The sequence below is a fragment of the Artibeus jamaicensis genome, unplaced genomic scaffold, assembly GCF_021234435.1.
Source record: "Artibeus jamaicensis isolate MK-2021 breed Jamaican fruit bat unplaced genomic scaffold, CSHL_Jam_final scaffold_1689, whole genome shotgun sequence".
Lineage (NCBI taxonomy): Eukaryota > Metazoa > Chordata > Mammalia > Chiroptera > Phyllostomidae > Artibeus > Artibeus jamaicensis.
Genome location: NW_026522029.1, coordinates 7,774,779 through 7,792,431, shown reverse-complemented (window position 1 = coordinate 7,792,431; position 17,653 = coordinate 7,774,779). Strand labels below are relative to the sequence as shown.

The 17,653-nt window shown below is 54.1% G+C and overlaps 1 protein-coding gene across 1 annotated transcript in view; it reads right to left on the bottom strand.

Moving 5' to 3' along the window:
- GSTM3 (glutathione S-transferase mu 3) overlaps window positions 1–17,653 on the bottom strand; it is a 229,726-nt gene that overhangs the window by 96,562 nt on the left and 115,511 nt on the right. The gene's annotated exons all lie outside the window — the stretch shown is intronic.

The following is a 17,653-nucleotide window of genomic DNA, read 5'->3' as shown; positions in this document are numbered from 1 at the left end:
TATTCCTCCTCCTGCTGGGACTCTCAGTGCCCTGCGCATCCCAGAGCTGTGTATACTGCCTGGGCTCCGGTGCAAACCCAGATGCCTATAGGAAGACCCATTCCATTGGTGGGAGCAGAAAAGTAAGTAAACAACTTTCTGGTAGAATGTCGGGGAGTGATAAATGCTATGATGCAAGTCGAAGCACAATGAGCAGATAGAGTGATGACATCAGGAGCTACTCCAGATAAAAGCCTGAATTATTTGAGGGCACAGCCCTGTGAATATCTCAGGACAGGGAGTCTGAGGTGAGGGAAAGAGCACATGCAAAGGCCCTGAGTGAGATCTGAGCTTGTCAAGAAGGCTAATGTGGCTGGAGCTGCATTAGCTGGAAGGGCTGGTGGAGGAGACCCCCACGTGTATAGCCCCAGACTCTTCTCTTGGCCTCAGACTCCAATGTCCTGTGACCTACTGGGCTCCCCCAGCTCAAGGTTCTCCTGGCATCACCACAAACTCAGTGGGCCCAAAACTTAACCCATTTCCTTCCTCCCCAAAATGGCTCCTCCCCTTTTCCTCTTGTCTAAACTGTCCCCATGCTGGTAAGCTGGGAATGGCTGCAGCTCCTCTTTTTTTTTTAAATAGCAAATACCCAGTATTTATTTATTTTTAAATATATTTTATTGATCATGCCATTACAGTTGTCCAATTTCCCCCCTCCATTCCCCTCCACCCTGCACACCCCTCCCCCACCATTCCCCCCTTTAGTTTATGACCACGTGTCTCAAGTTCTTTAGATTCTATATTTCCCCTACTATTCTTGCCCTCCCCCTTATCTATTTTCTACCTACCGTCTATGCTACTTATTTTCTGTACCTTCTCCCCCCTTCTCCTTCTCCCACTCCTCTGTTGCTAATCCTCCATGTGATCTTCATTTTTATGGTTCTGCTCATGATCTAGCTGTCCTCTTAGTTTGCTTTTGTTTTAGGTGTGGTTGTTAATAACTGTGAGTTTGCTGTCCTTTCACTGTTCATGTTTTTTTAACTTCTTTTTCTTAGATAAGTCCCTTTAACATTTCATATAATAAGGGCTTAGTGATGATGAACTCCTTGAATTTGATCTTATCTGAGAAGCACTTTATCTGCCCTTCCATTCTAAATGAAAGTTTGCTGGATAGAGCAATCTTGGATGTAGGTCTTTGGATTTCATGACTTGGAATGCTTCTTTCCAGCCCCTTCTTGCCTGGAAGGTGTCTTTTAAGAAATCCGCTGAAAGTCTGATGGGAACTCCTTTGTAGGTGACTGTCCCCTTATCTCTTGCAGCTTCTAGGATTCTCTCCTTGATTTTAATCTTGGCTAATATAATGATGATGTGCCTTGGTGTGTTCCTTCTTCGGTCCAACTTCTTTGGGACTCTCTGAGCTTCGTGGATTTCCTGGAAGTCTATTTCCTTTGCCAGATTGGGGAAGTTCTCCTTTATTATTTGTTGAAATAAGTTTTCCACTCGTGGCTGTTTCTCTTCCCCTTCTGGTACCCCTATAATTCTGATGTTGGAACATTTAAAGATGTCCTGGAGGTTCCTAAGCCTCTCCTCATTTTTTTGAATTCTTGTTTCTTTCTTCTTTTCTGTTTGGTCATTTTTTTCTTCCTTCTGGTCCACTCCCTTGATTTGAGTCCCAGTTTCCTTTCCATCACTATTGGTTTCCTGTGCATTTCCCTTCATTTCAATTAGTTTAGCCTTCATTTGTTCCTCTAATTTATGACTAAAATCAACCAGTTCTGTGAGCATCCTGATCACCAGTGTTTTGAACTGTGCATATGATAGGTTGGCTATTTCTTGGTCGCTTAGAGTTATCGGCTCTGGGGCTTTGAGTTGTTCTTGAGACATGTTTTGGTCTGTTTGAGCCCCTTGCGTATGAGGGGTGGAGCCTTAGGTGTTCACCAGGGTGGGGCCACCCAGGTCGCTGGGTTGTGATGCTGTATATGGGGGCGGGGTCAGAGAGGGGCAATAGGGGTCCCCTCTGCTGCTTCCTGCCACTGAGGCCTGCATGGTCTGTCTCATTGCTCGCTCCTCCACCAGTTTATCTGTGCACCAATGTGTGAGCACAGTCAGCCTGCTGCTTTGCACCCTCACTGGGTCCTCCTGTTGCTACCCCACACCTGGGATTCGCCCATGGCTGCCTGTGTATCTGGGTCAGTTAGTGGATCTTTCCTGCCCGACCCCGCTCCACCAGTCGCTGGCTCCGCCCCTCTTACCGGTCTGGCTGAACGGTTCATTGTTGTCGGACTTCCGTACAGTTCAATTTTCTGTGTTTTGGCTGTGTTTTTGTTACTAAAACTTTGTTGTCTTTAAATTTGGTTGTGTGAGGAGGCACAATGTTTCCACCTACGCCTCCATCTTGGCAGGAAGTTCTGCAGCTCCTCTTTCTCCCTCGTCCCACACACTCTGGTGTCCCAAGTCCCACTGAACCTTCTTCTCAGATGTTTCTTCTGCCTCCTCTCTCTCCATCAGGGTCAGGCTCTCATCCCAGGCGGGAGGACAGGGCCGACTGCTGGTGATTCTCTGAGCAGAAAGATGATACGTACTTAGAGAAGAGCTAAAAAGCACAAGGCAGCATGTCACATGGAAGGCTAGGGCTGGGTGCAGGAGGGAGCGGGGTGGGCTTCATGGAAGAGGTGGTCTCATTCTCTCCCAGTTCAATGACCACATGGAGCTGGGGCCCCAGGTCTCTCCACCCAACACAGACCTCTCTCCAGAGATCTAGCCTTGTCTACCCCCTCAGGCACTTATGTGTCCTCAAATGCCCCTCCAGGAGCTCACAATGAACACATCCAAATTTCCCCTCCTCATCTCCCTGTGCACACATCTGCCTGACCCCTCAGTAAAATGGCCCCATTCCCACCCACATAACCAGAAGCCTGGGAGCCACTCCTCTGCCTTCCACCACTGAGCCTGAGCAATCACCAAGTCCTGTTAGCTGGAAAGAGCTCTGGACCCCACCTCTTTGCCTCAGCTTCCCGCCATCCCTTGGTTCCAGCCAGCACTGCCTCCTGCCAAGACTACATCAATCACCTTTTTTTTTAAAAAAAAAAAATTCTCACCTGAGAACATTTTTCCATTGCTTTTTAGGGAGAGAGGAAGGGAGACAGAGAAACATCAATGAGTGGGAGAACATTGATTTGTTGCCTCCCTTACATGCCCGGGCCAGGGATCCAACCTGCAACCTAGGTACGTGCCCTGACCCTGACTGGGAATGGAACCCACAGCCCTTTAGTGATGGGACAATGCTCCAACCAACTGAACCACACCAGCCAGGGCACACACTGCCTCTCCACGGGCCCCTGGGCCTGGTGCTCGCCCTCCTCCCATCTGTGGCCCACTCTTTAGTCATTCTGGACCATGTAGCCCACTCACTGGGAGCCTCTGCTGCCACCATTTCATCAGTTTCCCGTGGCTCTCGTCATAAAGTGCACAGTGCACAGTGCTACTGGGTAATTCCCAGCCTCTTCTCTCGCTGCCACCCCCATGCCCTCAATCCAGACTTTATGGCGACTTTCAGTTCCTAGAATGCACTGTGTCGTGCTCGGGCCTCCCCAGTCCTGCTTCCTCTGGTCCCAACGTCTCTGCTTCCCTTTCCCGCCTAACTCCTAGTCACTCCTCGGGAAAGGAGCAGTCACCTCCTCCTGCAAGCCCTCTATGATCTTCTCAACCCTGAGCTGGCCTGGCCACGTGGCGAGGGCCTGTTCACATCTCTGCTCTGTCCACGCACCTGGCACGGCCAGGAGTGCTTGCCCCGTCCAGCTCGTGGGCGGTAGAAGCCTCAGCTCTTGGCGCAGGGCTTGGCATATAGGAGGTGCTCGACAGGTATTTTTGAATGGACAGGTGGGTGAAGGGCGAATGGAAACGGGGTTCCAGGTATGGAGGCCTCTGGGAAGGAGAAGGCGTTCCGGCATAGGGAGTGAGAAAGGGCACAGCAAGGGCAGAGATGTGGGGATGGCAGAGGCGCTGTCACCTTCAGGAGTGAACAGGGCCACCCTGATTGGAGCCCGGGACCTGAAGGGCGATGGAGTTCAAAAATGGAGGTTGGGCCCAGGCTGGCGTGGCTCAGTGGACTGAGTCCTGGACTGTGAACCAAAGAGTTGCTGGTTTGATTCCCAGTCAGGGCACATGCCTGGGGTGCTGGCCAGGTCCTCAGTTGGGAGGCACACAAGGGGCAACCACACATTGAAGTTTCTCCCCCTCTCTTTCTCCTTCCCTTCCTCTCTATCTAAAAATAAATAAATAAAATCTTTAAAAAAAATGGATGTTGGGGCCCAGCTAAGGCATTTGGACTTTACTCTAGAGGCAGCAAGGAATGTCCAGAGATTCTGAACAAACCGTGACATGGTCAAAGCCATGTTTAGGAGCATGTTTGAGAACATCAGTCTTGGATGGCCTGCAGGTCAAACCGTAGGGGCCTAGGGGAGTGCAGAGGATGTGGAGAGCACCCCCACCTTGGGGGGGCCAGGGAGCCTGTTCTGAGCCCCTTTTTCAGCGGGAAGACGCCCCTCCAGCTGAGGCATCTGGCTGCCTTCGGCTGTGGAAGAAACACTCTCATATCTGCCACGGCTGCGCTTCCTCTTCAAGGTGCAGGGAAGGGGGGCGGTTATTGCCCTTGTGAATGACTCACCCCAGAGGGGTCAGCTCCAAGCAGAAAGTCATTGTTGACCGGAAGAGAGGTCAGAATGTTTCTTCCTGGGCATTTTGGCTTCTCAGGCACTGAGACGGCAACACGGGACAACAAAGAGAGGGAGGGAGGCCCCCTGAATGGTCCCGAGACATCCTTGTCCCAACCCATGCTGCCTACCTACTCGCTGGGGACCCAGTGTGCCACATGGCAGCCAGCCTGACAGAACCAGTTGTCGGTGAGACAGGCAAACACTGTCACAGCTAGCTGGGGAGGTGCCAGGACCTCGGAGCAGGGGACTTGCAGCAGTGAGTGCTGAGGCGTGCCTTCTAAGGGGCCTGCTGGAGCCAGTGAGGACGTCAGAGGTGGGGACAAAGTCTGGCAAAGCTTCTTAAAGAAGCAAGACACCCATCCCCCTGACATAGAAGCTGACAAGCATTTGCCCACGGTAGCCATCACCGAGGCAGACTGGCTCCCACCCTGGGAGTGGCTGGGGTTCAGAATTCGTTCTAAACAAGGGCGACCCACCTGGAGTGATCTAGTGCCCCGGCTGGGCCAGCCACAGAGCTAGGTGAGCCAGCGTGTCCAACAGGAGCACACATTCTAGTTCACGGTAATCACTCCTGCGGCAAAAACAAAGCAAAGTCAGACAAAACACAAAGGGGCACAGGGAAGCTTCTAAAGGTGACAGATACATCCACTTCCTCAACTGCGGGATGGCTTCACAGGTATATGTAGGTGTCCACACTCATCAAATCACATACATTAAATATGTCGGGTTTTTGGTATATAAATTATACCTCCATAAAGATGAGAGAGTGAGCGAGCTGTACTTCGGGTGTGGAGGTAGGGAAGAGAGGGGACTTCGGCCTCGACCCCCTGTGCACACAGGTGTTTTCTCAACTGGAGAGCTTGGCAACCATGAACCATGGACAGGACTTCTAGGTCCTCTTCCAGTGGCAGGGCCTGTACCACTGGTGGGCTCCCCTGCAGCTCTCCCTCCCCCAGCACAGCGGGAGTCAGAATCCAGACCCCCTGCTCACCTGCTGGATGGCAGGATGGGGACCTCCGGCTGCAGAGGTAGCTGGCTTCGGCAAACTGGGGCCCCAGAGGCAGACATGAAGAGCGGAAAGGGGCGCCAGGCCTGAGGAGAGGGCTCTGAGCCAGGCGGTAGGAACAGAGAAGCTGGGGGCAGTGGGCTCTTGAGAGAGAGACTCAAGCTCAGGACAAGGGCTGAGGGTCAAGAGGATGAGGAGATGTGCCCAGTCACCACAGCACCCCGAGATTTCCCCTTCGTCCCCTGCAATCCTTCTCTCTCCCCTCTTCCTGGTGCTCCCAGTGCTGCTGGCTCTGCTGCCTGGGAACTGGGCTCAGGGCAGAAATACGAGCCAGAGCTGGTGTGTCACTCAGCCTGGAATTCTCTTCTCCCACTTGCCATGGAGCTGGCTCCTTGTCCCATTTGTCTGAGCTTAAACACCACAGCCTCTGGGATTGGTCAGGCTTGACTGATAAGCGAGGAATCCGTCCAATGGGACCGCGCCTTTAATGTAGGGCCACCCCGTCACGGTCACAGCCCCTAATTCACCCTCATAATGGCCTTAACCACCACTTGCTACCCTCTGTTACTTGTCTCCTTGTTTATTCCTGCCCTTCCATTTATAAGAGAAGGGCCACTAGTTTACAAGGGGACCTTGTCTGGGTTGCTCACAGCCAAACCCCCAGCACCTAGAGCAGTGCTTGGCACAGAGGAGGTGCTCAAATATTTAGTGCATCCATAAATTAATAACAATTGCTAACATTTATTGAGTGATAATTATATGCCAAGCACTTTTTTCAAGTGCACTGGGGTCAGCTCACTACCGGCCTCAGGGCAGACCTGGCTCCTGCCTATTTTTATAAATAGCTTTATTGCCTGCATGTGGGCGGCATTATGTACAGGGCGGGGCCAAAGGAAGGCTACAGCTCCCAGTACCGGACACACGGAGTTTATTCTTGACCGATTGTTTATTAGTGACTGTATTGTTGTCCATAGGAACCACTGTGAACCTACTTTTGCCCCACCCTGCATGGTTTACAGCTGCTTCGACGATACGGCAGCTGAGCCCAGCCGTGCGACGGGTCACGACGGTCCGCAAACCCAAACTAGTCACTGTCTGGCCCTTTACAGAAAAGGCCTGCTGACCCCTGCGTTAACTCATTTAAGCCTGACCAGTGCTACCTAGGTCAGGGCTATTCTTATCGCCGCTTTGTAAATAGGGAAACTGAGGCACTTGTCCCAGGTCACACAGTGAATGCAGAGGTTGAATTTGAACCTACACAGACCTGCCCCAAGGCCCAGGTTCCCAGCCAGCTGCCACATCCCATTTCCTTCCCAGGAAGGGACAGGGAGGGAGAGGGAGGACCCAGAGGGTCTTCAGCATTGTGGGGGGAGGTCCACTACACAAAGGGCAAGGAAAATGAAAGGTGGACACTTAGGACAGGCAGCTGGGAGACCATCCAGGCCTTAAGGACCCTGGGCCATTGGTTTGAGTCTTGGCTTCCCTCTGAGACCCGGAGTTCCCCCAGTTTTGTCCGCTGGAGGAGGAGCATCCCTGCCCCTCGCCACCCCTAAACATAAATAAAGACCCCCTTCCCTCAACCTGAAGATGGAGTGTAACACATTCTCCACCTAGGACTTGAGGTCCCCACCTTACACCTCTGACTCCGCCTGCTGCTCATCTCCGTGAGAGTCAGGCTGGAACAGTCACTACCTGGCACAGGTGAGGGCGATTTGAGATGGCACACACTACTTTTTATTTGTTTTAGTTCCCCCAAATATACTCTGGCCCCTAGGGGCTCCGCCATTTGAACATGTCTGTGAATCTCCCATTCTTCTGGCACTGGAATCTGGATGAGGTTCGGCCCCAAGGTTAAAGAAACCAGGAAGCAGATGGTCTCGAATCAGAGGACACACCACAGCCTTGGAAGCCACAGCCCCGCACACGTGGCCCAGGGCTGCCCGCTTTCCCTGGCTGGTTAGAAATGCAAAGAAAAACAGGGGTGGGCAGGGGCAAGCAGGAGAGGGTCTCGGCGCCAGCCGAGCAAGAGCCGTGGGCCCAGTCCAGGCGGTGAGGCCTGGTCCAGACTGGCTACCTTCTGGAAGGGGTACTCTGACGGGGCGCAGTGGGACAGCAGTCTGGGACCCCCCCCAAACTTCTGGCCTCTGGGGCTGCCTTACAGCTTCCCCAGCTCCTCTAGCAGGGCATCTGTTATCTCCTGCACTCAGGGGAAGGTTTTTTGGAGTTACTGTTATCCCTGTCAAGGGTTATAGATTTGCCAAAAGCCACACAGTAAGTGGCACCAGACAAGTGTCCTCCCTGGGGACGATTCTTTGCTTATCAAGCAACCTCCCGTTGACCCCCTGGCAAGCCTGATACACAGAGGTAGTCTGGGTGGGGACTCAGGCATTCGATTCCATTTGTCTCTCTTGGTCTTGGCTGCGTTCCTAGGACCCCAAAGCTGGCGCACAGTAGGGCCTTTCTGAATATTTGCGGAGTGTATGAAAAATAGGGGCTGTCAGAGGAACACAAACGCCATCGGGTTCTGAGAAGGAGGAAACCACGTGGGTTGGTGGAAGAGGGATTCTCGCCCCGACCCACCGGTGTGGCTCTCCTGGTTGGGCGTCGCTGGCAAAGTGAAAGAGTAGCACTTTGTCCAGGTCAGGGCATGTGCCTGGGTTGCAGGTTCAATCCGCAGTTGCAGCGCATGTGAGAGGCAACCGATCCGTGTTTCTTTCTTTCTCTCTCTCCCTCCTTTCCCCGCTCTCTAAAAGTAAACAAATAAATAAGTAAATAAAACCTTCACAAAGGAAGTCTTGAGGGCAGGAGCTGATCTCCACCGGTGGGGCTGGGGTGCTGACCGTTCCGGGGCCCCGCCCCTGCTGGCCTCTCCATCCCCCTTCCCGTCAGACCTCCTGTCCGCAACACTGGGCTACCAGGAACGTCTGTCCTCTGCCTTTGCTGCCCCCTCTGCTCGGGCCGCCCTCCCCTTTCCCGTGCTCTTCTCCCCATGGCTCTCCCTGCCTTTCCCTGCAAGCCCTTCCTGATGGCGCCGCCACCCCCCCACCCCCCACCCCACCCCCCGCCGGCGTCCTGGGGCTCCTACGTCAACCTGGGCTTCTTGCCACGGGCAGGGTTGCTCTGTAGTTAGCTGCTCACTTGCCTCCCTGCCCCACCAACCCTGCTGGACTGTGAGCTCCTTGGGAGCCAATCATGTTCTGTTTTGGAAATTCCATCAACCAGCGTTGAGCCAGGCTGTAGTAAACACTGAATAAAGATTTATTGAGTGGATGGGGATCTAATTTCTGTGGGCCCTGCAGTGGACGATAGAAGACCGGCTGAAGCAGGGGGTGGGTGTGACCTGAGGAAGGCCCGCTATCAGACAAGGGCGTGCGTGGGGACCCCAAGCACCAGCCACACGGCAGAGTGACTCCTGACAAGATCGCCTCACGGGGACAGGAGGGGCCAGAGCAGAGAGAGGAGACATCGTGAGGGTGGAAGGCCTAGGGGTGACCCGGCAGCCCCGTGGGCATGCAGGCCTCCGGAGCATTTGGCGAGTCCTCACGGCCCCCAGGTGCTGCCCACGCCTGCGCTCACTGACAGCGAGTGCACACAGGACCGCGCTGACTTCCTGCCAGAGCCCATGAACTCACCCAAGTGCAGAGGACCGTGATATACATGTGACCCAGCAGCCAGACCCGGGACAGACCACAGTGGGGTGGAAGGGAGGAGCTTGGCCAGGAACTGGCCAGGGAAGGTGGGAAATGACCTATTTGCAATTCATTCATTTATTAAGTCATCCCTTCAACAATGTTTTATGGAGCACCAGCATGTTTGAGTCCTGGGGAGGGTTCTTGCCTTTGTCCTCAAGAATCTCACAGTTTAGTTAAACAAAAACTAGAAAAAGGGAGACACACTCACGTGAGAGAGACAGAGACCAGAGCTGCCTGAGGTCCAGAGGAGGGAGAAAGCAGGGGACAGACTTCCTGAGGAGGGGACATTTCAGATGGCCTCGATAGACCCGATTTCATCCTGAGGACTTGGGCGGGGTGGGGCGGGGCAGCAGGCCAGGCAGAAAGAGATCCTGGGGTGGGAACGGCGGGTCTGGTTCCTCCCTGGCCCCTGACTTGTAATCACTCCTGTCCTTCGCTGAACAAAGCAGCAGACTTCTCCTGGCCCCTCCCCCCACCCTCCTGGACCTACCAACGAACTCCTGAACTCTCAACGGTGCAGAGTTGCCCCTACCAAACCCGCTTCTCTGACCTCAGAGGGGAAACACCCCTTCTGCTGACCCCACAAGCCTTCCCTTGCACCCTTGGTCTTAGCCCTGCCCACTCCCAGGGCCCTGCTCCTTTGGGGGGCCTCTGTCACTCCATCTGGTTAGCTCCTTTCTCTCTGGGCTCCTTCCTTTCAGCTGTTAAATGTGCTTAAGTCCCTGGCACCTTCCCCTGTGCCCCCAGTCCCCCGACTAGATGCATTTCCCGAGGACAAAAGTCTATGCAAGCACCACATGTGCCTTTCTATGAGCCCCTCAGAACCTAGGGACAGCATCCTAAGCTGAGAAAACACTCGTGAACGGGTGAGTCAGATCCACCAACCCTCATCTTCCTCAGTGGCTCCTCAAGGTGAAGCCAAACAGCAAGCGTGTGTCCTACAAGTACCTGAGGAAGGAGGCTGGTCTGGCTTCTCTCCCACTTCAATTTTTTCTTTCATTCTTATTGATTGATTTGAGAGAGAGGGACAGCTGTTGTTCCACTTATTGATGCATTCATTGGTTTCTTCTTGTACGTGCCCCGATGGGGGATCGAACCCTCAACCTTGGCGTATCTGGATGATGCTCTTACCATCTGAGCCACCCAGCCAGGGCCTATCTCCCACTTCTACTCATCCTTCCCAGCTCCAGTCACTCCAGAATAATTTCACAGGGCCCGCTACTGTCCCGGCCTCTAGATAGTCTCTTCCCCTTTTCTGCACTTGATGTACTTCGGCTGTCAATGCAACTCTAGAGTCTCCTCTTCCTGGAAGCCTTCCTGACTCTTCCCACCCCAAGCACTGCTGCTCTGTGTGGGAGCAGTGTATTTACAAGCCTGAGGGCTTCCTCAGTGATTTTAGCCGGATGCCTAGGGCCCAACAGTGGGGAAGTGTTGGATGCTGGTTAGTGAGTGTCCGGAGAAATGCTAGTGCTCCTATTTCCCCTGAGTCCTGGCTCCCACCTGCCAAAAGGGGTGCAACTCCCTAGAAACACAGTGTCCAAGACGACGTGAGCCTGCATTCCAGGATCCCCCAAGACTCAGCTCTCGGGGGACCCCTATTTGTAGTTGTCTTAATAAATGACACGTGTAGTCCATGGTCTTATTTTTTAAATTCAAGAATGAACTGAAATATGATTTCTATTGCTGTGTTCTAAAAATATTTTTCCTATGGGTTTCTGCTCTCTTCATAATAAAATAACTTTGGCATGACAGCCTTCTTGCATAAGTGAAAGCACACTTTAGTGAAATCGTGTTTTATGAGCTTTCAGGGAATAAATATCTGACCGAAGGCGGGGTGGAGGGAGGGAGGAGGGTCCCAGGGCCGACGGGCTGCCTCTGGCAGAGCAGGCCCAGGGTGTGGCCTAGCGTGGCTTGGTGTTTCCCGCCTTTTCCAGGGAGGTCGTCACGAGAGTCCACGATCAATCATCCTCAATCAATCAGCCAATATTTAGTGAGTGGTTACAGCACAGGGAACAGCTGAGGGGAACAGAAGATGCACATGAACTTGGTGGCCATCCTGGTTCCTCCCGGCCGTATTGTCAACTACCACAGCCGGGGGTAACTGCAGCTGATGTTCCCTGGATGCCCGCTCTGCCGCGAGCACCACCCCCGGTGCAGATGCTTCATGGACTCTGAGAGGTAGTGCCATCTCCGCCCCACAGCGGCGGAGCCTGGAGCTCCAAAGAGGCTCCTGTGCAGAACTCAGTCTCACAGAGAGAAACTAGCCGGCCTAGAACCCGAACGGAGCTGTCTGCTTCCAAACCCAGCCAATGTTGGCAGGCGTCTTCCAGGGAACAGAGCGTTTTCCAAGAAATTTCTCATTTGATCCTATCGCTAATGTTGCGAAACCACCATAGTCCCCATATGACAGATAAGGAAACCGAGGCTCAGAACGTTCCAGCAAGTTGCCAAAAGTCCCTGTTGGTAAATGGCATGACCAGGATTTGAGCTGAAGCCAATCCCGGGTTCCTTCTGCTAATTCTGCTCCCCACCCTGTCCCCAGCTTCTAGCACAGAGCTGGGCACTGCAGTCTCGTGGAAGGAACTGAATTCTGAGAACAGAACTCTCAACAAAGAGCCCCAGAGAGGCCTCGTGTCCCGGTCCCGGCCAGCACTCTGCCCCAGACTCCTTTTCCTGAAAATTCCGGGGGGTGGGGGGTAAGGGGAGGGCCCTCCAGGCCTGAAGGCAGGCAGCTGCCCAACACCCCCCACCCCCCAACCCCCACCCCCAAGCCGCCTGCCGCCCAGCATTAAGGGAGCTGGAATTGGAATGCAGTAGGCTCCCACCAGGAGGCTTTCTAACAAATGGACCGGCCAGTTTGTTGTGGCAGGTTGTGGTTAGGGGGGAGGGAAGACGCCTCCTAGGGACAGTGCGTTGTGCATTCATTTCTGCCCCTGTCAGCATCTCTGGGCTCTGCCTTAGTGTGAGCACAGGCCCGGTCCATCCCTCTGGCTCCAGGATTAAGCTTGCTTACCCCACCCCTCCCATCCTCCTGACTCCCCACAGGACCCTGGGGAAGGCTCACAGTAGGAAAAGGGCCTTCTCCAGGTGGCTTGAGCCTTGGCTGAGTGCCCCCCACCCCACCCGCACTGTTCCTGGCCTGGGGCACTGTCCAGGAGGCACATCAGCAAAGCCACACCCGGTGAAGCCTGGCAGGCAGCAGGTACCACTCAGGTTCCTTAATAATGATGGCTCCCCCACATACAGAACACCTGGAGTGTTCCAGACACGGTTTTAAGTATTTCACACATAATAACTCAACTTTGTAGAAGCCCTGTGGGGCAGATGCCATTATTATCCCCATTTTACCGATGAGGAAACTGAGGCTCAGGACAGTAAAGTAACTTCCCCAGAGTCACAGACCTACTGGGAGGCAGAGATGGGATGTCACCCCAGTCGTGTGGCCACCAAGCTGACACTCTGCCTCCCCACAATCCTCTGCGGACTCTTTCCCCGCCCTGGGGAGGCGTGTCCATCACCAGCCAAAAGAAAAGAGGGTTGCCCCCTGGCTGCAGGGCCCCTGGCTGGGCTGGGCCCCTGGCTAGTGGCTTAGGGCAGCTGCAGAGGGGGTGCCCTCAGGTCTGTCCTTCCCTCACATAGGGCAGCCCTGGGAAGCCTTCTCTTCCCATCCCACCCAGCCTGGCGCTCATGTGAGGAAACCTTTTTTCTTGGCGTTCCCAGGTGGCAACCGAGCAAACCAACATAGAGCACCCAGGCCAGGAATAGCCTTCAGCCACGTGACATGGAAGAAAGGGTCTGTTCTCCAGCCTGAACCTCCCAGCTCCCAGGCTCTTCCCTGCACCCAGTGTGTGGCTCTCTCCAGTGACTTCCAGAGGCTGGGGCACTCGAGCCCAGGGCCACTCCTGACATTCCCCAGCCCGTGTTGGACTGTGCCTGCCAGGTCTGTCTCCTTGGTGGTCTGTGTGTGGGACGCTGTGTAATTCAACAGACCAGGACGCATGCACTCAGTGCTTACTGCGTGTGTGACAAATGCCAATGGCACAGACCCTTACTTCCTGTTTCCAGGTAATTCTGGGGCTCACATGCTCTGAAGTCATACCAGGCCAAAGATAGGAAGTTGACCTGCTGAGATAACAGCAGACACAACATCCTGTTTGTGACTCTCTTTTTCCGATGAAGGTTGGAACAAACTTTCATTCTAGAAGGATCCTCAGCGGAGGGGTTGTGACTCTAGTGATTGGGCAGGACACTCGAGGAGCCAAATTCATGGTGGATAAACTACATCTTAATTTTTTGGTTCATTGATCAGCTCTGAGGGTTCATGGGAGCCACCTGAGGGAGCCTAGCCTGCCCCAGTCCCAGGACGGTGTCTAGCCTGAGAGTGGCAGAAAGCTCTGGGCAGAGGACAGAGCTGGGCCTTGGAGACAGACAGCCACCCAGGCTCCCGGCCACATGGCTCTGAAGCCAGCACAGGTGTTTCTGCACCTGTGGGAACAAGGGGCACAGCTGGATCACCTCCTGCCAGGGGAAAGGTGGTCTCCGCATCTGCACTGGTGGTTTTCCAAACGCGAGGTCTTTGCCACAGCCCTGGGAAGCCAGCTGGCTGGGAGTTACTGCTCCCATTTAATTAGTAAGAAAGCTAGTTTCAGGGTCCCTCCCTTACAGCTGCTTTACTACCACCTTTCATGCTCTGCATTTCCCGCCGGCCCTTACGAAGGGGAAAGACACCTTGACCTGCAGTGCCAAAGGCCGAGGCGGGCAGGTGTGGCGTGCCTGTGTCAGGGGTCCCGGGGCGTCCTGGCCCTCTCTGAAGCACCTGCACGAGAGTACTGAGTCAGGAACGCTGCAGTGTCCTCTGTGACCCCAGGCTCCCACGGCTGCTGCCTCTGTCCACCCAGTGCGCTGCCCGAGGAGCCGTGGGCCGCTCTCATAGAAGAGAGAGAGAGACCGAGGGAAGGAGAGAGAGAGGGAAGAAGGGAGGAAGACAAGGAGAAAGGGAGAGAAGAAAGGGAAAGAAATAGAGAGAAAGAGGGAAGGGGAGGGAGGGAGAGAAGGGGGGCTCAAGGGAACTAGAAAAGAAACAAGCCCTCTGTGACAGAACTCGACTCCCTGGAAAAGACATGGAGGGGAAATGGCCATCAAAGAATTTCAAGGAAACAACATCTCGACAACCAGCCAGTGAGGCTTTCCTCCCACTTCCTGCCATCCATCTCCATTTTCTGTCTTCAGTCCCTCTCTCCTCCCACCCTCGGTTCATGTCCCTGAACCGGCAGGGCCCTCTGGTACTCCCTTCTGTCCCCCCGCCCACTGCCCGTCAGCTGAGCTCTGCCTTCTGGACGATGCTACATCAGGAATTCACCGAAACCCCCAATCTCAGATCGTTCCAAATCCCTCCATGCCTCCCCCGGGACCCAGCTCCGGACATGACTCCACCAGTAGTCAGCAGGAAAACGGCAGCTAATCTGATCAGGGAGAACCAGACTTGGTTCACACCAGGCCTGACCCTGGCCTGTGCCAAGTCGTGCATAACTCCGGGAGGGAGTGGGGGAGGCTTCACCTGTCCGGGCCTCCATTCACCCACCCAAGGCAATGTGGGGAGGGAAAGCCTCTATTTCCAACACTCCCTGCCACGGAGGGAGTGGGGGAGGCTTCACCTGTCCGGGCCTCCATTCACCCACCCAAGGCAATGTGGGGAGGGAAAGCCTCTATTTCCAACACTCCCTGTCACGGACGGGCACATGCAGGCTTCCTTGGGTGTGAACAGAAATGGAGCCACATGCAAATGACACCATCCCGCTGGCTCGGCCCTGCGGTCAGCCAGGGCCTGACTGCCCAAGGTCTCCCAGCTAGCCAGCCAGGGGCGGGGGTTAGGAGTATGTGCTCAGCACAGAAAATGTTGCCCAGGAGAGCCCCAGGAGGCACACCTGGCCTTTCCAGCCTCCATGGCCCTTGTTTGGCAGTACAGCTGGCCTGAGGTCAGACAGATTCACAGCCTCTCCTTTGACAGTAACAGACATGAGGCAGCTGCGGGTCCCGCTGGGCGGTCAGAGCTGTCCAGGGCCCTGGCATCTCTCCGCAGCTCCAGTGACCCACAGCCTCCAGTTCCACAGGGTTCTTCCAGAACCGAGAGCTCCTTCCGCGCTGTCAGTTGCCCTGGAGACCCCCTATGTAGTCTGTTTGACCTCCACCGCTCTGGGAAAAGAAAACTTACCGTTGCTGTCATACAGATGAAGAAAGAGGGGCCCAGAAAGAAGAAGGACTTTTTCTAAAGTTGCACAGCCAGCGAGCGGCAGAACTGGGACTAAAATCTGGGATCGGGGCTCCTAAATCCACGGCACTATGTTGGGTCACTGCTTAAGGCCCATGTGAGTGGGCCCTGGCTGGTGTAGCTCAGTGGACTGAGCACGGGCTGTGAACCAAAGGGTCACCAGTTTGATTCCCAGTCAGGGCACGTGCCTGGGTTGCAGGCCAGGTCCCCAGTGGGGGGTGTTGGAGAGGCAACCACACACTGATGCTTCTCTCCCTCTTTTTCTCCTTCCCACCTGCTCTCTAAAAATAAGTAAATAAATTCTTTAAAAAAATTAAAAATTCTCTTCTTATCTTAAAAAGAAAAGACTCGTGTGAGAGGGCAGATAATAAGAAGAAGAAAAACACTCACTACCTTTAGGTTCTGTGCGAAACACTTCTCAGGCATCACCCCACTCATTCTTGAGGGCTTTGGTGGGAAAGATAAACTAACTTCTCCATTTCATAGATGAACAAGATACTGGGGCCCAGAGACTCTTGCCCAAAGTCATGTAGCAAATGACAGAAGTGTCAAGGTCAAACAGCTTGTGGAGTCAGGGTGGAGCCAGGGCTCAAACCTGGGTATGTAAAGAATTTCAGCTGAGGTGGAATGACGACCCGAGCCTTGTCCGAACAGGGAGATGGCCGTCTTCCAGCGGTATGCTGCTGGCCCCTCACTGAGTCTGGGGCAGGGTTGGGTTGGGGGAGGAGGAAGCAGGTAAAATCTAACTCTTTTCCAACAAGCGAAGAGGTTTATTTCCTCACGCAACGCTAATTCCTGTAGCCGCTTCTTTATCATTCCTAAGGACTGTGTGGAGTGTCACATGTTACTTTAAATTGTTATCGTCCGGGGACGGTATGGCCGACCTGCCTAGGGGAAGTAAACCCTCCACCTCCTTCCTCCAGCTGCGTTCTCTCTCTCTCAGCTTCCTTCCTCAGGGCTCTAAACGCGCATCGCTGTCTCACACCCCTCCTCTCCGACAGCTCCCAAGCCCGTGAAAGCAGGGGGGACCACGTCGGCATGTCCACTATGATATCGCCAGGCCCAGCACGGCGCCTGCCACACACACAGTCACCACATGCTGCACATTTGCCGAAGGAATGAACGATTTTCTGGTGGCCTCCTTTTTGAAATCACTATTAACTGGGTGCCCCTTGGGTGCTTGGCACCGCTGAATGATAGCCAGGTGAACATGGACCAGCCTGGAGGAAGTCTCGGTCCAGAGTGGGGGCAGAATATACGTGTCAGTACCACTTTAAATACATTGTAGAATACTGTGGAGGTCGAATCAATCGATGAATGACAATTTATCAGAGCCCCCTGGGAGAAAGGAGCCAAGCTCAGTGAGAATACAGGGAAAGGGGCCATTCATCTGCCTGGGGAGTTAAAGAAAGCTTTGCTGGCAGAGGACAGGGTGTGATTTCAGCCTTGGAGGGTGGGGAGTTTGCCCTGAAGGCAGCTGGGTTAGGGTTAGAGACACCGGTAATGAGCAAGGCTGTGCAGGTGTAAAATTCCTGCTTGAGGCTGGAGCAAGTGACCAGAGATGCCTCTTTGGGACCAGGCCACATATCATACATATATTTCCCAAGAGGTAGGTGTGGGTGGCCTGACAATGGCATTGTAATTAATAGACTTATCCTGTTGGGCTCCATTTAGAGTCATTCTGTGCAGAGACAAAATGTGATTAATCTTCTCAGTAAATGCACTTCCAAAAGCACTAAGGGAACTCTAGGGCACAGGTGCCAATCGCCCCAGGTTTTGGCCTTCAGGAGAGAGCAGGGTACAAGCCAGCACTTACATCACCCGAAGGTCAAGTGCCTGGAGTGTCTCCTGGCACCGCCGAGCCTCCCAGCTCCCTGTTCCAGGACGCAGTCCCTCCCCTCCTGGCCAGGGAGCTGGCCTGCGTGCCTGGACCCTGCCCCTAGAATTGGAGACAAGAGGCTGGGCGGGCTGCTTGGGGGCTCTTAGCTGCTGC